The sequence below is a fragment of the Mus musculus genome, chromosome 4 (genome assembly GCF_000001635.26).
Source record: "Mus musculus strain C57BL/6J chromosome 4, GRCm38.p6 C57BL/6J".
NCBI classification, from domain to species: domain Eukaryota; kingdom Metazoa; phylum Chordata; class Mammalia; order Rodentia; family Muridae; genus Mus; species Mus musculus.
In genome coordinates, this window is record NC_000070.6 from 146,891,696 (window position 1) to 146,912,292 (window position 20,597).

The window sequence follows — 20,597 nt, forward strand, 5'->3', positions numbered from 1 at the left end:
GAATTCTCTGATGAATTCTCAGACTGCTTTTTTCAGTAAAGCATTTGCCACATTCACTGCATTTGTAAGGTTTCTCTCCTGTATGAATTCTCTGATGAATTCTCAGACTGCCTTTTCCAGTAAAGCATTTGTCACATTCCCTGCATTTGTAAGGTTTCTCTCCTGTATGAATTCTCTGATGAATACTAAGATTGGATTGTTGGGTAAAGCATTTGTCACATTCACTGCATTTGTAAGGTTTCTCTCCTGTATGAATTCTCTGATGAATCCTCAGACTGCTTTTTTTAGTAAAGCATTTGTCACATTCACTGCATTTGTTAGGTGTCTCTCCTGTATGAATTCTCTGATGCATAGTAAGATTGAATTTGTGTTTAAAACATTTGTCACATTCACTACATTTGTAAATTTTCTCTTCTGTATGAATTCCCTGATGAATACTAAGATGGATCTGATGGGTAAAGCATTTGTCACTTTTACTACTTTCATAAGGTTTCTTTCCATGATAAATTCTCTGCTGACTTTGTAGTTTTTCTCTCTGGGTAAGATATTTGTGAAATTCACTACATTTGTAAGGGTTCCCTGCAATATTGTTTTTTTTCACCACGACTTTATGTTTAGAAACAAAAACCTTCTCTAATTCTGCATTTCGGTTGTGTTTTTTCTTCTGCATGTTAATTCCTTGATTGAGACTAATGGTAGAAAACAAACTTAAACTGTTTACAAAGTGATTGTATTTGCAAACTTCTTTAGTGTTCCTGGGCTTAAGTCTTTTTTGGTTCGAGAATTGAAGAGCATCAGAGCTGTGATTAGTTTTGTAAGGTGTACACTGGAGGGATTCAAGAATGACATTGCTAAGCTTGTCCCATTTAGAAGACTTCTCTTGAATATTCATGTGTTCATGGACAATGTACTGGCTGTCTTGATCCAATACCTTCCCATTCTTTCCACGTATGCAATAATTTTCTGAAAAAAAAAAAGAGGAGGGGGGCAATTAGAGGTGACATGAATTACTTATATACGGAGGAAGGGACTCAATAATCAGTGAGCTTATGGATTCTTACTCTCAAGAAAGGTTTCTCTCAACAATATCAAGACCCACAAAGCTCTCAAGGGTCAAATCACCAAATAAAGAGTACACATGGAAGTACAAATGGCTCCAGCTTTATATATACCAGAGGATTGCCTTATGTGGCATCAACAGGAGGGGAGTCCCTTGGTAGTGTGAAGATTCAGTATCCCCGCATAGGAGAATCCTAGGGGCATGAGGTGGGAGTAGATGGACTGGTGGTGGGAGCATCATCAAAAAAACCAGGGGGAGGGGTGGGATATAGAGCTTACAGACAGGGAATGGAGAAGGGCCATAACATTTGACATGTAAATAAATAAATGACCAATAAAAAAGAAAATTGTACTTTGCATAAGCTGGACAAATAAATGATCCATCTGTAGTGAATTTCCCGAAAGTAGAACTCTAAACAATATATCTCTAATTTCATGGTTACAATTTGATTCAGAGTGACACTGAATCTGATATAATTTTGCTCAGGTATAAATTTATGATATAGCCGATAGTGTCAGGGAAATCACTAAATAGATTTGTTTCAACATCCAAAATGCTAGGGTAAAGATTATGTTGTCCCAGATCTAAACACAGAGATCAAATGTCAAAAAGTTAAATAAAGAAAACAAAATTGCCCAAACCAACAGCTCTATATCCACTTGAAACCTTGTATATTTTTACATTCATAAATAAGGGTACATTTTAATACAATAGTAAGATTTTTATATTGTTCTGGATATTTAAATTTTTTCTTGAACTCTTTTAAGTTCACTGAAGCTAGATAAGAGATAAGGAGTGACCTCAGAGAATATAGCAGTGGTTACTTTTCCAAAGAAAGCAGAGAAATGTAAAGGAAACACAATGAACAAGTTATGATTTTAACTAGAATTTCTCTCATTCAGGAGTCTCTGGATATCTCAGAGCATTTACATAAGCACATAGTAGGAAAACTCAAAGGAAGAAACAGGAATTCAACAAGAAGTTCATTCTTACCCACAAACAACAGATTGTTGTAATTCTCCAACATCACATCCATGTACAGTGTCCTCTGAGCAAAACTGAGACATTCCCATTCCTCCAGTGAGAAGTCCAAGGCCACGTCCTTGAAAGTTAACAGACCCTGTAATGGAAAACTACCTACTTGATACTGGACAAAAATGTTTTTCTACTTAAAAAAAGAAGTACCTAAGATATCCTTTTTTTTGCTCTGTGTGGTGGCAAACACCTTTAATCTCAGCACTTGGGAGGCAGAGGCAGGCAGATTTCTGAGTTCAAGGCCAGCCTGCTCTACAGAGTGAGTTCCAGGATAGGATAGCCAGGGCTGCACAGAGAAACCCTGTCTCAGAAAAACAAAACAAAACAAAAAAAACCAAAACAACAACAACAAAAAGATATCCTTTTTTGATGCAGATGAGGAAGGAAAATATTGAAGGATAAATGTTTTCTGAAAGTGTGATTGAGATGTGTCTGAAGATACGAATGGCTGCTCTTCCACTGACAATCTACAGAATGACTTATTATAATGCTCACATTTAGAATGGCTCTCTAAATAAATACAAAGAAAAGAAAAGAAAAGAAAAGAGAAAGGCTCTCATCTTCAAGAATTTTCTGTGATTTACATAGACGTTCACAGCAAATGAAAGATTTGCTATCATCATTCTTTTCAAAAATTTTGGTGTGCAGTTTGGATTGTATACTGTCTTTTTTTTTAAGAGTTATTTATTATTATATCTAAGTACACTGTAATTGTCTTTGGACATGCCAGAAGAGGGCATTAGATTTCATTACAGAGAGTTGTGACCCACTATGTGGTTGCTAGAATTTGAACTCAGGACCTTCGGAAGAGCAGTCAGTGCTCTTAACCGCTGAGCCATCTCTCCAGCCCTGCATACTGTTTTTAATGTCATTTATTACAAAATTTGATTCCCAGCACCCACATGGCACTAAACAGTAGATTGTTAAACCCAGTTCTTTAAAATCCAATGATCTCTTCTGAATACTACTGACAGGAGGAATACATAGCACATATGCATACATTCAGGCAAATTTAAGCAACGTATATTGAAGAAAAATGAACTTTAACTTTATTCAAAGAAACTTTCTAAACTACTAATAGACTTCCTTATATTTCTTTTTCACTGAGAATGCATGATATAATTTCAAAAGCAGTAAACATTTATAGAATATAACATGTACTTTTGATGTCTAAATGCCGTAATGTACCTTTATGAAATATGGGTTGATATCAAACTGAATCCCAGTGTCCCATTAGAGATAGTCAATTTATGATAAAAAAATGCTTTCAAATTTTACAATGTCCACTTTGTTCAAATATGGACACTAGCTTAGTCTTATGTGCAGCTGTGTCTCACATTTGTATTACAACATGTCCATTTGACAATCTGAGGCCTAAGTTCAATGCTGCACATGTTCTAGAAGAAACAGGTAGAAAACAAAATGCAGAAATAATGGATTGACAAAACGACTAAGTTTTTTTCTTTAAACACAATAAAACTGCAACATCAGGGCATCCACTGAACGTTCCATATGACACAGAAAATCAAATGCTTTTGGAAATTATTTTACGACAGTGTATTCAAAACCATAAAATAGAAATAAACAGTTTTAGAGAGCTTTAAAATTATTTAACCACATGGCGGCTCACAACCATTCATACGAAATCTGATGCCCTCTTCTGGAGTGTCTGAAGACATCTACAGTGCACTTACGTATGATAAATAAATAAAGTATTTTAAAAAATGGTGGAATCTGATATAATTCATTTTCCTTCAGGAGCAGATTTCTTGTTTGATGGGATGCTGGATAACAGCGTTTTCATGTATTATAAATTCCTTCACAATTACGGTGCCTCCTCATAAAAGTTAATACCCAAATACAGCATTGATAGGATAAATCTTTTCCCACATTACAATGAACACATAAGAGTCTCCATCTCTGTGTTCCACAGATACAAAATATTTTTATCATACATAGGGATCATTCCTAACTGTTAAAATGTTGATATGAGGGGTCAGCAGTACTGAAACTCATTCAGGCTTCACATTTCCTCTCATTCTCTTTCCTGGATGGTTTTTTGTGTCCTATGTAATATTTCCAGATCATTTATAATTTTAAAATAATGTTTATTGACTTTAATTTCATATGAAATGTTATTTTTGCTGGCACGTAGCTCTGTTCACATGAGAAATGCAGGCAATGGTAAAACATATTCTCAAAAAAAGAGTTCTGGAAGGAAAAGAAGTCCCCAGGCAGGTACAGAAAACTGAATCTGAATACTGCAAGAAGAGACCTTAACTGCAGAGCCACACCTTTGACTCTTAATTAGCTCCTGTGGAGACATAAATAAATATGCTTAATAACAATTTCATTAATACCATATGGTCTTTCACTATAAAATGATTAGATATGTATGTATACGCAAATATCATATGTGGCAATGCATTCCAATGAAGTATAATAATTTTTGATCAAACTGTGTTTTAAAATTGAGGGAGAATTATACTAAATATTCATTAAAATTTAATAAATTATTCCTCATTTATTAACCTAACTGAAAATTTCAGTCTTCTAATTATAACTTTTTTCTTCAGAATTTGACCATATGTATATCATAATTACACTTTTCATAGAGAAGTATGATCTATCATTCTTCTTCTGTTTATCAAAAATTATAATATACAGACAATATATTGTCTTTATTGCAAATATGCCTCAAAAATGTAAACCTGTGCCATGAACAAATGACTAAAGGGGAAAGGTACGTGCTGTTTCTACTTTAAAAACTAATCTAATTCTCTCTAAATATATAGCAGCTCACTATTATGTCTGAATTCAGTCCCCACGGTTTGGTGCTGTTCTTATGGTTTTAGGGGCATAATGTATCATTCAGTGTACGTAAAAACCTTCAGATAAACACTTATGGACTTAAAGAAAATAGTATCGTAATGAAAAATAGAAACATTGCCACAACCCTTCAGTTTTCCCTATGTAATGCACAGCTTGGCTGAAGGGGATTAGCATAGACTGATTCAAGCCTTTCCCTTCTAAAGAAAAAGACAAAAAATAATAAAGGAAATTCATTTAGTTTTGAAAATTGGTGGTTTATGCACAGCACCATAGCTATCCTCTCTAGAAAAATCTTACTAATATAGTTCATGTGATGAAATACAAAGGTGAAAAAAACAGGACTTAAAATTATTTCTGAAACCAAAAGGAGGGATAAATATCTATATATTGTGAATTTTCCACAGGGACAGTGTCTCTTGAGATAAATAGATTTCAGGTGTGAACATTAATTACTGTGTGACATGAGGTGTGAAAAAAGTGTCAGAATATTGAAATCTGTATCAGCTCACAATCACACTAATGGTAAAAGAAAGACATTTTCCTTCCATTATCTGTGACCCTAGGGAGCTAATAATACATTTACTATTAGGATTCAAGACAGTGGATCTCTTATAATTTTCCCTTCTACAAATTCTACTCTTTCATATCTTCTTTAGTGATGTGAATTTATACTTATTTCTATACCCTCATTCACAAGCTTGTGTTTAGAAACCTGACCATCCCTGAAATGCAATTTATGTGGCACAAGAGACCTCACCTCACACTAATACAAAAGGACAGAACTTATTCAACATAGAAAATATCCATCAATCTGTTCTCTGAGCATCATTGTAATAGATCCTATTTGAGACATGCAGATCTCTAATCCAAGGGAATTATATATCCTCAGAATATAAAAATCAAGTTAAAATATAAAGCCATTATATGCATGAAAGGGAAAAACATTAAATTCTCATTATTATAAGAGAAAATATAGAGCATAGAAAAATATCCCTTTAGATAACATTCAACACAAAGAGATTAAAACTTTTGGATGACTTGAATAAAAAGAGATTTTTTTTTAAAAAGAAATGTGGAAAGGACACTGACCTGTGGTGTATTTACCAGACACACACTCATTCTTGTTGTGGTCCTTCTCCCAGGGTCCAGTGAAGAACAAAGTTTGAATTCTTCTTGAAATTTCACATCAAGGTCTGAATGATTCAAAGATGAAATAAATATAACACCATTACAGACAATGCTAAACCACATTTATATATATATATATAATATATATAATATACTATATATTATATATATACACACACATGTATATATATAAACATTAAAAACAAAATGATATGAGGAATCTTGACAATGTACAGTCACGAAAGTAAGTAATATATTTAGACTGTAACTGTAACCTAGTTCCTTCCACCACCCTAGATTCTCAAAGTTTATTCACAACACCTGATATGGAAATCCCTGTCACCTGACCTAAATGACACACAGCAAAAGAAAATTGAGAGACTGTAGCTAAAGCAATTTGACAATGTTAATAAAATTTCCCTAACCTAAATCACTAATCCAATACCAATTCTCATGACAAAATGAATTATGAAACAAACTCAAGAGGCAAAAGTCAAAATATAATCTGAACACCATTCAATGTGGACAAATGTCATAAAGAGGGAACAAGCACAGGAATTCAAAGAAGGCAGAAACAAACTTAATGAAATTCCAGAGAATTCCTACAAGTGGGTAAGAGAATTATCATACATATGCTGGATGTAAACATCTTATCCAAAGATATAATTTACTGGTTTGAATTAAGGTCAGCCTACAAAAGAAATACAGACACGGCACTGGAAGCTCAGGCCGAAAGAGTGAATTTATAACTGACATACTGCTATATGTAGAAATATGGAAATGTATTTAAATTGTTGGTGCTTTCAGCCTAAGTCAGACAAACATGAATTGTAGAGGGAAACTGCCAATTCAGAGAGAGCTGAATAAAAAGCCAGCAGTGGGGAAAAGGCAACACTGTAAAAGAAGGAGGAAGTGGAGTTATGGAAACCCATGCTGTCATTTACCATGGAACATGGAATTATGAATATATGACAGCATGGATACCCATCCAAAACCTTCCTCAGAACATACATGAAACACAAGGATAGGATGAAAACATGAATAACAAGGGATGGGGCAGGGATAGAAGAGATGGTAACTATGTAAGCACTCTGGGACACTTCATGTGGGAAGGCCATTCACCTGAAAACGCAAGCACTAGGAGATTTAGTTAGCACAGATTAGAGTAAACTCTAGGAGCTCTGTAATATCTGAAATACCAAAGAAACCAGATAATGCAAATCCTCTACCAGAATGTTTCTCTGTGAATATTCTAATAATTGTAATATGCATGAAATGAGTATAATCCGTAATCAGTGTGATGGAAAATTTACTGACAACAGGAATTTCTGTAAAACAGAAATTGGAGATGCAGGGAAAAATACATTGCTGTCATAGATTTATAATACTCAAAACTTGATGCCCTGGGCATTTGTAGACAGACAGCATCAAGTGTGTAATTAAAAAATGGGCATAGGAATACATGAATTTTCAGGGAGTAATGAGGACATTTTTCAAAGTATGTCACTTCATGATTCTTACCTGTGACATACAGGCTGAGTATCGTTGTCATTTCTACCAGCAACAGAACATAAATTCCTGCTTCAGTGACAGATGCTGTACTTTAAGTTCAAAAGGAGGAAATACATAAAATTAAAAAAAAAAGAAATACATAAAATAAATGTGTGTCCTGGAATTGTTTTGTCTAATTGTATAACAGGAAAAGCACATCTTCCATTTCATGGAGACTGAACAAGAGCTCATTCTAGAATGGGAAGAATAACCCATGGGTTTACATACTTTCACCATGAAGTCAATATGAACACTAGGGCTTCGACTTTAAATCTTGCAACTGACATTTCCTCAAATACATACCTGATTCTGAATAGACATAATTACACATGCTTGAGCCTTCCAATCAAAGTTTACTATCACTTGTTTCATCACATCTGTTTTAAAGTAGATAAACTCAAATAGCAACATGCAGTGTGCAAACATTGGCACTCTTGAGTACTAGAAGGCCATAGCATTGTAGCCTAGCATTCCCGAGGAAAGTCTCTTAGATATTGGATTCCTGCACTCCCACCTGTATCTGCCTATTGTCACATCTAAGTGCTGTAACAATGTTTATCTCTTTCCAGCTGTCTTGTCCTAGCCCTTACCATCAAAAGAGGTGATATTATATTAGCATACAGTAGTACTAAATATTTATCCATAGCTTAAAATCAGGAGAGCATGGAATCATATTTTTCAAGCCCTGAGAGAAAATAACTGGCAACTGAAATGTTAAATTCAGAAAAGTGGCTATAAGCATTGACAGTGTAAAACATATACTTGAACATAGTTTTTAAGTATCTATATAATATTAGACACCTTTTTACTCAAAAACCTACATAGAAAATAAACTAATGAAAATATGCACAAAAGAATAAGACATAACATTTTCATTAGAACTTCGGAAATAACACATTTTTTTTTTGTGAAGAATGAATGAATATAAGAAAACTAGGAAATATTCCTCATGTACTACATAGTAAAGCTCTCTCCCATACAAGGAATGGAGACAATAAGAACCATATTTTTGCCACTCATAATGTCTGCAAACCTTCTAGATTGCAAATGCTAAGGAATACAGTCTCGCAAAGAACAGATTTTCATTGACCAATCAGCAAAGAAGTTCAAAATGAAACTCTTGGTAGAAGTCAGAATAGATAGCACAGCTATCTACATAATGAAGACTATTGTTTGTGAATCTTAGTTTTCAGTTAGGGAAGAAATTCTGCCAAACTAAACTATTGTGTAGGGATATTCAAGCCTGTTCTGACTTAGGGTGTGGTTCAGCACAAGGCACACAGCTTTCCTCACTGTGGTTGGAATACAAGCAAGCCTTTAGGATTTGCTTTAATCCCAAACAATGAAAGTACATTTACTAAGTAGAAGGAGGTGCACATGTTTGAAAGTGTTGTCTAATTGAATGGCAGAAAATGTGAAATATCAGAGAAAGATCTTAGAGAACAGGATATGCCCAACACTCCTGAGGTGAGAGAGGAAGGGGAAGCTACTTGAGGAAGAGAAAGACAGTACAGGAAGAAGAGAATGGTAAAGGAATACAGTAGAGTGCATGGGCAGCAGTACAGTACAGTTGAGAGAGTAGAGCCACAGAGAGGGAGAAGGACACAGTTTTACTGGGAGAGTTTTACAGAGTCAGATTGAAGAGAGAACATGCTAGACACGGGCAAAGACAGAATGAGCAGGAGAAAGAGAAGAAGCCAGAAGATTTAAAAAAAGATTGCTACAGTTAATTTAAGGCCAAGCAGAGCAATTCAGTGTCTGAGAACCAGGCTGAATGAGTCAGCTGGAAGAGTAGTTTGAGCCTGAACAGCTGAGTTGAACCATCCAGTTAAGAGTTCAAATGAGGCTGGGCAGTGGTGGTGCATGCCTTTAATCCCAGCACTTTTCTGAGTTCCAGGCCAACCTGGTCTGCAGAGTGAGTTCCAGAGCAGCAAGGACTCTACCCAGAGAAACCCTGTCAGAAAAACCAAAAAAATAAAATTAAAAAAAAAAAAAAAGGATTTGAAATGAACAAAGAAGAAAGGGGGAGCTTACTCAGCAGGAAATTTCAGAGGCTGAAAACACTCTAGGACTAAATAAGATTACTTAGAGGCTAGAGGCTTACAGGACTAGGCCATGGTAATTAGACAGAGGCAGTAAGCCTCCCAGACAATAATTGTAATAGGAGAATAAAGGTTAGTTTTACAGTCCTGTGCAAAATCTAATACCACTCACTATAAAAGCTTTCTAGAATGTAAGGAGAGAGAAACACACCTCAGAAAACAAATGGAAAGAGACTTGAAACTAAACCAAACAGTCCAGAAAAGGCAGAAAAGTCATTATTCCACCCTTTTTTTTCATTTTTTTATTTGATATTTTCTTCATTTACATTTCAAATGTTAACCACTTTCCTAGTTTCCTCTCCAAAAATCCCCTATCCTATTGCCTCTCCCCCTGCTAACCAACTGACCCTCTCCGGCTTCCTGGCCCAGGTGTTCCCCTTTACTCTGGCATAGAACTTTCACAGGACCAAGGGCCTCTCCTCCCATTGATGACCGACTAGGCCATCATCAGCTACACATGTAGCTAGAGCCATGAGTCCCACCATGTGTTTTCTTTGGTTGTTGCTTTAGTCTCAAGGAGCTCTAGGTATACAAATTAGTTCATATTTTTGTTCCTACTCTGGGGATGTAATCCCCTTCAGGTCTTTGGGTCATTTCACTAGCTCTTTCATTGGGGACCTTGTGCACTGTCCAATGGATGACTGTGAGCACCCACTTCTGTATTTGTCAGGCACTAATAGAGCCTCTCAGAGACAGCTATATCAGCCTCCTGTAAGGAAGCTCTTGTTGGTATCCACAATAAAATAAGGCCAAATTCAACAAACTGCATCAGTGTGAACACAATTCAAGGACTTAAACTCGTGTAGACTGGACCGAAGATGTGATTCAGAAAGCAAGTGCATCTTCTGGAGAAGAACAACTCAGATCAGACCATCCACTCTGTCAACAAATATTGTGGATGGACTCTCTGATGGTAGCATTCAGTGTCCAGAAACTGCTATGCAAACTGGGGCAGGAGGCAGAGCTATCAATGGCCATACCCAGATTTGTATCCTGTGTGCTACAATCTCAATCTGCAAGGCAAGGCATGGCCGCCAGTATCATAGTGGCAAGGCTATCTGTGGGTAACAAAAGGCTTTCCTGTTAAAGCTGAGGCCGGCTCCTCAGGAGAAACATACATAGACTAAACAGAGAATCTGGCTAAAATCCAATGAGGAAGGTCACAGGCCCTGGGAGGGAATCCAAGACTGACATTTGCTTCCTGTGTAAATGGCCCTTTTCAAACACATTAGCTGATGCTGTTTTCAGTCTGGGTAAAAGAAACTTGATTTCAATGGGCAACAGCAATTTCCCAGCATCAAAATTAATTAAATATTGACATGAAGTGACAGCTGACAGCACTGCCTACCATGGGAAATCCATATCATCACATCTAATATTCTTAGTAAAATCTTTCAGAATCATTAATGAAATAGAAGCTGGCAAAACCAAATTCATGTCCTCTTTGTACTGGCAGGTGAGCCCCAACCCACCCCTTGTTCAAAGCCTCTAACACACCTGGATCCTTCGATAGAGTCTCCTTGGCCTTTACCATCTAGGGCTCTTAGAATTGATTTATATTAATTCAGATTTGGCTGAGAAAATGGAGACCTGAAAATGGGAAAATATCATTCAAAAGAACCTGGACCTTTTCATGTGACAAAAATGAAAGATGCCAACACCAGGTGAAAGGATAAACATGAAGGAAAGAGAACATATCATGAGAATGTCTCTTTTTCCCTGAGGATTTCAGTTTACCCTAGAGTCAGTCACACAGTTAACACACAGAGTCCTTTTCCCAGAAACACTGAGGAACAAGGAAGAATGTAAGAAAACTATTGTGACACGCAGGATCCAAACTGTTGAACTTCTCCAACAAGAGATCGCTGAAAAAAGCCCTGAATGCAGGGTCTAAGCATTACCGAACCTACAAGAAGTCCACACAGTGCAGCACTCAACAAACCATGAATGTGTGTGGGCAAAGTGCTTTTCATGAAACAAGGAGTCATTTTTCTTAAGAAAGTGGGCAATTATAATTATTTCAAAGGTGCTGTTTAATTTTGTCCTAATCCATAGTAAGTTTTCTATTTATAAAAATAGCTTGGCCTAGAGTCATCCTCTCACAGCATGCTGGGCTGAACCTTGGGAGGATTAGAAGAATTCAGGAGGAAAGGCTAACTGGGGTAACTATTAACATATCAATGAAGACAGGGATTGGGATGGTGCTTTCTTGGCTCCTGGTTAACTCTTGGCCTGACCTCTATTCTCCTTCTGATTTTCAATTCCCTTCCCCCCACCTGATGAACTGGTTCAGTCTGGACCTAAAGAGATAACTCTAAATGCTTTCTCCCTCATGCTGAAATGCCAAAAATTAACCCCACCCAAGAACCCAATTATTAGCCCAAGAACCAGCTATCTTCTTGCAGCTCTGCAGGTTGCATGTCTTAGGAAAATAATAAAGCCTCACAGAAAACAACAGGGCATATAAAACTGGCAGTAGGAAGTGACCAAAGTCCATCTCTTGGTCAAGATGTAATATTTTAAAAAGTTTTCCAACATTGTAGAATTGTTTTTTCTCTGACGACACTAAGGGTTAACAGAACCTACTATATATCTTCTCCTCAATTGTACATTGCTGCAATCCTGTCTTCATGCTTCAATGAAACCTAAGGTGTAACATTAATAACTAAGACTATGAAGATGCATCTCTGGATGCTGTATTTACATCAAAGAGTGCATATGCCTCAGTGTGAAACTAATGGAGACTATAACTTTGTTAGGTTAATGTTTACAGCCATATGATGGTGCTTTATAATGTAAATTTTCCAATTCAATCAAATTTCCACCGATCCCCCATATGACAAATATCTACAAAGCTCTCTCAGGATGCCTACTCAGTTCCCTGGAGAAAGGGAAATGAAATGGCAAATGGAGGAACAGGGGAGTTAAGAAAGCATAAACGAGGGCTGGTGAGACAGCTCAGTGGTTAAGAGCACTGACTGCTCTTCCAAAGGTCCTGAGTTCAAATCCCAGCAACCACATGGTGGCTGACAACCATCTGTAACAAGATCTGATGCCCTCTTCTGGTGTGTCTGAAGACAACTACAGTGTACTTACATATAGTAAATAAATAAATCTTTAAAAAAAAAAAAAAAAGAAAGCATAAACGAATTTGAATTACAGGAGCTTTATAAAGGCTTTTTCAAAGACAAACCTCCCGGTATACAAACTCCAGATGCAGCCAAGGATCTACAAGAATACTTTAGAAAAATATTCTGGCAACCAGAAAATTGATTAAAACATCACCATGAACCCAAATCGCAGGATCTCAAACTTCCTGACAATGGTAAGATATCCACAACAGAATTGTGAAGAGTAGCGACAGAAAATGCACCCCTGTTCCACAAACCGGCCCTGCTCCTCCCTATTTCATAGCCCAACAGCTCCTCTGACCTGAAAGGTGACAGGACCAGCTGCTCAATGTCCTAGGAGGCCAGCAAGGAAGTTTTCAGGTTCTGCAAATACTAGGCACTAGTCTTCCTCCAGGACTTCCTGACCATGAGGCAGTCAAGGTACAAGGAGAATGCTGAAAAGATGGAACTTCCTATCACTTCTGCCTGGTTCCTCAGAGCCCCTCCTTCTGAACACGCCCAATATTCAGCAGCTTCCTGCAATTCTTCTAAGCCCACCTACTTCAGGACCTTTTAATTAATTAGCTTCCCAGTTCTTCCCAGCAATTTTTATTGTTTTGGATTTTTAATTGCTTGCTTACTTAATCATTGATTGATTGGTTGGTTGATTCTTCGTTTTTATTTTGTCTTTTTCTTAAACTTATCTAATCATGCATGAAGCCCACCCTCCCCAGCAGGAACCACTCCTCCAACTCTGTTGCAGGCTGCCTTTCACACAACTTCTCTGGACCTACTCTGCACAGCTTCCCCACAATGTTGCTGCCAGACTAGACCAGAGCTGGATGTACTAGGACACTGCACCTGGGTTCTGAGAGTTTTACAGAATCAGACTGAAGAGAGAACATGCTAGGAACAGGTAAAGACAGAATGAGCAGGAGAAAGAGAAGGAGCCAGAAGATGAAAAAAGACTTCTACAGTTAATTTAAGGCCAAGTGGAACAATTCAGTGTCTGAGAGAAGAACTCAGCTCAGAGAGGAGTTTGAGCTGGAAAAACTGAATTGAATCAGCCAGGTAAGCATTGAGAAGGAATAAGAAGGTGGGGGGGGGGCTTATTCAGCAGCAAATTTCAGAGGCTGAAAACACAACAGGCCTAGATAATACTGTATGGAGAGTAGAAGCTTACATGACTAGGCCTAGGTTAATAGATGTAGGCAGGAATCCTCCCAAATTACACTGACAATAGGAGAATGAAACTTACTTATACAGCCCTGTGGCAAAATGTAGACACTGCTCAGTATAAAGGCTCTCAGGAATACAAGAGAAGAAACATACCTCAGAAATAATACAAACTCAAAACTAATGCAACCAGTACAGAGAAGGTCAAAAATAATTATTCCACTCTAATGGGGATTAATGCAACACAGAGCATCAATAAGAACACAGGTCAAGGACAGGAAAACATTTAGAGTGGACAGAATAGGTGATTCAGAAAGCAAGTAGACCTTCTGGAGAAAACCACCTCATATCAGACCATTCACTCTCAGCAGACATCTTACACACCCTGGTGGGAACTTCCATAGTGACAAAAACTGCTAGGAAAATTGGGGCAGGAAGCAGAGTTATGAATGTATATACTCAGATTTGCAACCTGCTTGCTGCAATCTGAATCTGCCAGACAAGACATGGAAATTTTTATGACACTGGCAAGAATATCTGTGGGTAACAGGTTTTCTGTTTCAAGCTCCACAGGAAAAAAAAATCCATAGATTACAATGAAAATCTGCCTAAAAATCCGAAAAGGAAGGTCACAGGCCCTAGGAGGGAATCTACTGATGATATTTGCTTTATGTATAAATTGCCCTTGTCACACCCATAGGATGGACCTGGAGGGCATCATCCTGAGTGAGGTGACACATTCACAAAGGAACTCACACAATATGTACTCACTGATAAGTGGATATTAGCCCAAAACCTAAGATACCCAAGATATAAGATACAATTTCCTAAACACATGAAACTCAAGAAAAATGAAGACTGAAGTGTGAACACTATGCCCCTCCTTAGAAGTGGGAACAAAACACCCTTGAAAGGAGTTACAGAGACAAAGTTTGGAGCTGAGATAAAAGGATGGACCATGTAGACACTACCATATCCGGGGATCCATCCCATAATCAGCTTCCAAATGCTGACACCATTGCATACACTAGCAAGATTATGCTGAAAGGACCCTGATATAGCTGTCTCTTGTATGCCTGGGCCTAGCAAACATAGAAGTGGATGCTCACAGTCGGCTATTGGATGGATCACATGGCCCCCAATGAAGGAGCTAGAGAAAGTACCAAAGAAGCTAAAGGGATCTGCAACCCTATAGGTGGAACAACATTATGAACTAACCAGTACCCCGGAGCTCTTGACTCTAACTGCATATGCATCAAAAGATGGCCTAGTTGGCCATCACTGGAAAGAGAGGCCCATTGGACACGCAAACTTTATATGCCCCAGTACAGGGGAACGCCAGGGCCAAAAAGGGGGAGTGGGTGGGTAGGGGAGTGGGGGTGGGTGGCTATGGGGGACTTTTGGTATAGCATTGCAAATGTAAATGAGCTAAATACCTAATAAAAAATGAAAAAAAAAAAAAAGAAAAGAAAATCTGCCTAAAAATCCAGTAAGGAAGGTCATAGGCCCTAGGAGGGAATCTACTGCTGACATGTGCTTTATGTATAAATTGCCCTTGTTACAACCATAGCCTGATGCTGCTTTCAATCTGGATAAAATAAACTTTGATTGCAATGGGCAACAGCAATTTCCCAGGATCAAAATTAATTAAATATTGACATCAAGTGACAGCTGACAGCACTTCCCTCCATGGCAAATCCATATCATCACATCTAATATTATTCTTTTCCAGAATCATTAAGGAAATAGAATCTGGCAAAATCAAATTCATGTCCTCTTTCTACTAACAGGCGAGCCCAACTCCACCCATTGTTCAATACCTCTAACATATCTGGATCCTTTGTGAGAGTCTCCTTGACCTTTAACCTTCTAGTGCTCTTAGTGTTGATTTACAGTTATGGAGATTTGACTGAGCATATGGAGACCTGAAAATGGGAAAATATTGTTTAGAATGAACATGGAACTGTTCATGGAACAAAAATGAAAGATGTCAATACCCGAGCAAAGGATAAACATGAAGAGAAGATATGAAGAGAATGCCTATTTTTCTCTGAGTATTTCATTTACCCTAAAGATGTGAGAGTCAGTCACACAGTTAACACACATAAAGTCTTTTTCCGAGCAACACAGAAGAGGAGGAGGGAAGACTGGAAGAAAATTATTCTGATCCAGAATCCAGACAGTAATCCAGTAAAGTAAGCGATCAAAATTATTCAAAAGATACTGTCTCATTTTGTCTTAATCCATAGTAAAAGCCAGGCAGTGGTGCACTCCTTTAATTCCAGCACTTTGGAGGCAGAGGCAGGCGTATTTCTGAGTTTGGTCTACAAAGTGAGTTCCAGGACAGCCAGGACTACACAGAGAAACCCTGTCTCGAAAAAACCAATATCCAAAAACAAACAAACAAACAAAAATCCATTGAAAATTTTCCACTTATTAAAATATCTACTCCTGAAATCATCACCGCACAGCATGGTAGGCTGAACCTTGGAAAAATTCAAAGAAATTCAGGAAGAATGGCTACCTGGGGTACCTGTTAACATATCAATGAAGTCATAGTTGGATAGGTGCTTTCTTGGCTGCTGGTTATCTCTAGACCTGCCCCTCTATTCTCTATCACATCCTCAATTCCCCTCCCCCACCTGATGGCCTGGTTCAGTCTGGACCCAACCAGATATCTCTGAATTCACTAAAATGCCAAAAATTAACCTTACCACCAGCACAAGAACCAGGTATCTTCTTGAAGTGCTGTAGGTTGCATTTGTTAGGAAAATGATAAAGCCTCATAGGAAAGTACAATGGCCTATAAAATGCCTGTAGCATGTGACCAAAATCTATCACTTGGTCAGGATGTATTATTTGATAAACCTGGCCCACATGGAGGAATTGGTTTTTCTCTGGCGACACTCAGGTTTAACAGAACCTACTATATATCTTCAAGTCTGATAATCTGTCTCACACACATTCTCTATGAATGATTATTATTCACCTTACAGCATTTTCTTTTCAGGGTCTTCTTTTCTTTTCTTTTTTCTTTTCCTTTCTTTGTATTTATAACCACCTATTGAATTCAATTTTCATATCCTATGTTGTCCTCATTTCCTTAAGGAAATTTCTCCTCACAAGTACCTTGCTGCAATCCTGTCTTCATGTTTTATTCAAACCTAAGGTGTGACACTAATAACAAAGCATATGTAGACACATTTCTCAATGATGTATTTACATCAAAGTATGCATATACCTCTGTGTTCAGCTAACGGAGAATATAACTTTGCTTGGTTAATGATAATATTTACAGCCATACGATGGTGCTTTATAAGGAATATTTTCTAATTCTATCAAATCTGCACTGGTCCCCATATGACAAATACCTACAAAGCTCTCTCGGGATGCCTACTCAGTTCCCTAGAGAAAGGGAAATTAAATGGCAAATTGAGGAACAGGGGAGTTAAGAAAGCATTGAATTCGAGGAACTTTATTAAGGCCTTTGCAAAAACAACCCTCCCGGTATACAAACTCCACAGAGGGCCAAGGATGTACAGGGTTGTTTTATAAAAATATTCTGGCAACCATAAAATCAATTAAAACATCACCATAAACTCAATTCACAGGAACTAAAACTTCCTGATAATGGTAAGATATCCACAACAGAATTGTAAGAGTGGCAGAAAACGCACCCCTGCTCCACGCGCCTGCCCTGCTCCTGCCCGTTTCCCAGCACAAAAGCTCCTCTGACCTGGCAGGTGACAGGACCAGCTGCTGAATATCCTAGGAGGCCAGCACAGCAACTGCAGCTTAAGGAAGTTTTCAGGTTCCGCAAACACTAGGCACTAGTCTCCCTCCACGACTTCCTGACCACGAGGCAGCCGAGAAACATTGAGAATGCTGGAATGGCGGAAATCTAGGTTCCTCAGAGCCACTCCTTCTGGACCCGCCCAATACTCAGCAGCTTCCTGCCATTCTTCTAAGCCCACCTACTTCAGGACTTTTTAATTAATTAGCTTCCCGGTTCTTCAGAGCAATTTTTGTTGGTTTGGATTTTTGCTTGCTTGCTTATTTAATTCATTGATTGATTGATTCTTTGTTTTTATTTTGTCTTTTTCTTAAACTTATCTAATCATGTAGGAGGCCCAACCTCCCCATCAGGAACCACTCCTCCAACTCTGTTGTGGAAACACAACTTCTCAGGATCTACTCTCCTCAGCTTCCCACAAGGTTGCTGCCAGACTAGACCAGAACTGAATGTAGTAAGACACTGCACCTGGGTTCTGAATCCTTCAGATACAACGGATCCTGCCTAACTTCTCACAATGGGAGTCTATCCTCCTGGGCTAAAAATGCACACAATTAAGCAGTCCCTCTGAATTCTGATGCTCAATACCCAAAACAAAGTAAAGTTAAGATAAAATGTCTTTGGCTCAAACTATCAACTGTGTATGTATCTTATAAAGATAGCAATTTACATGATATCCTAGGTAAAGAATAGAAAACCCAGAGTCATTATCAAAGAGATTAAAGTGTGTAAACCACATATATCAACTGAAAGAGAACAGGAACAAAATGATTCTTGGGCTAAAGAATAATAGCAAATGCCTAAAGGAAAGGAGGACAACGTAGGATATGAAAATTGAGTTCAATATGTGCTTAGAAATAAACAAGGAAAAGATCCTGAAAAGAAAATGCAGTAAGGCAAATAATAATAACTCATAGAGAACGTGTGAGAGACAGATTATTAGACTAGGACAAAATGTAGAGGAATTGGATACCTTAGTCAAAGAAAATGATGAATAAAATGATGTTAGGTTTAGGCACAATATTATTTACTGCTTGAAGGGTGAGGCAATAAAGAAAAATTCCTTTCAAAAAGTGTTTAGATATTTGGCAAAAGAAAGAAAGAATAAAGAAAGGAAAGAAGGAAGGAAGGAAGGAAGGAAGGAAGGAAGGAAGGAAGGAAGGAAGGAAAAAATAGAAAGAGACCTACAATACATACTGAACTGTTTAGCCATTTGTTCATAGAAGATTCCCTGATTGTGCTCTATAATATTCTATGTATACCCATGCATATCTTCATAGGCTGTGGAAAGGAGACTGGAGAATTACCCAAGTCACCTTAGAGAATATGGCTGGAAGTCAACTCTTTCATGAAAGTAATGAGTTCCAGGATTCTCTTGTGACCTCTGAGGTTCAAAACCTGTTGTGATGACTGTGAGAGGTTAAAAATGGATTCTAGGCCAGCATGGAAGTAAGAGCTCAGAAGCACAAGTCTAGACCTGATGGTCTTTCTTTAGAGAACAGGGTTCTGAGCCCATGGACACCTTGTTACCCATTGTGGTGAGTTTTATATTTTCCCATATTGTGCTTATGTTAAAAAAAAAAAGAAAGAAAGAAAGAAAAATTATGTCACAAGTTCACAAGTTAATTGATTCTGCATATATGTACAGATTAACCACACTGGTGATTAATAATGCACATGAGTTAAGAAAAGAATCAATAACCTTTCCCTCAGAGATAATTTAACTAAGTCTGAGTCCAAAGTTGAATTCTCTACTACCTGTTATCTAAGGCTTCCATCCCCTGGGTGTCTAGTCAGTTAATCTAAACCTGTAACTTGCTGAATGCTGCCTTGTATATATCTCTTCCTGTGTGTCTGCCTTCTGTCTCCATGTTTGTGTCTCTCTGTGTACTCTATATATGTCTGTTGGCTTTTGTGTCACCATTGCTGGTCTTAAGAAAGACCTTTGCAATATTTTCGGGAACATCAAGAAAATGCCATTACATGGGAAAGGAATGGTATAGTATACAGAAATTTTTAACAGAGCTTGAAAATGTAAAGGAGGGAAATACCTAATTAAAAAAAATAAGCAAACACTGCAGGGTATTGACAACAAAAGGTGTGGCATTTTACAAACTGACAATAAGTCTTCATTGCTAACGAGCAGACTTACACAACTCACTGTGTATGAAGAGGTCAAGCTGGTGACTCCAAGAATATTGGCTCTTATGTTCCACAGTCCTTGTTATGGGAAGGGTTTTGCAAGCTACAAAAAGTGAAATATATACACAGAACCAACCAAAAAGACATTGATCTAAAATTTGTCCTTCCTCCAAAATATGCTAGGTCAATGATGTCATGAATTTATTGTGAATATCCAATCAATATCTAATTTGACTTAAAACCCAAAGCACCCCTGTTAAAAGTTTTATATGTGTGTGTGTGTGTGTGTGTGTGTGTGTGTGTGTGTGTGTGTGTGCACATTGCATATGGACATGAGTGTAGTGGGCATACTTGTGGACACACCAGTGTTATAAATAATGAGAAGAAGGTTTCTATATCGTTTAAAGCATAGGCCTTTCATTGGAGCAGTCTACCAATGATCATTTAAATTTCAGACTATTCAAGCCTATGACCTCATATGTAGCTTGCTCTTTACCTCTCTGCCCCTGTTCCCATCTATCTGTTCTCTTCTCTGTCTCCCACTAAATCTCTTCCACCTGCTTGCTCTTCCCTACATCACTTTTTCCATCCAGAGTTTCCACCCTCCAATTCTTGTCCCAGGAATTGGATGTTAGGTTTTTTTCTTACAAGCAATCAGATGTGAGACA

At 37.8% G+C, this 20,597-nt stretch overlaps 1 protein-coding gene and 1 long non-coding RNA gene across 2 annotated transcripts in view; one reads left to right on the forward strand and one right to left on the reverse strand.

Annotated features, from left to right (window-relative positions):
- Positions 1-20,597, forward strand: part of Zfp993 (zinc finger protein 993) — a 478,623-nt gene that overhangs the window by 378,847 nt on the left and 79,179 nt on the right. The gene's annotated exons all lie outside the window — the stretch shown is intronic.
- Positions 2,054-9,537, reverse strand: Gm21411. Its single transcript, XR_003955311.1, has 3 exons — positions 9,510-9,537; positions 6,017-6,120; positions 2,054-2,180 (listed from the first exon to the last, which is right to left on the reverse strand). It is a non-coding gene; the product is annotated as a predicted gene, 21411 (long non-coding RNA).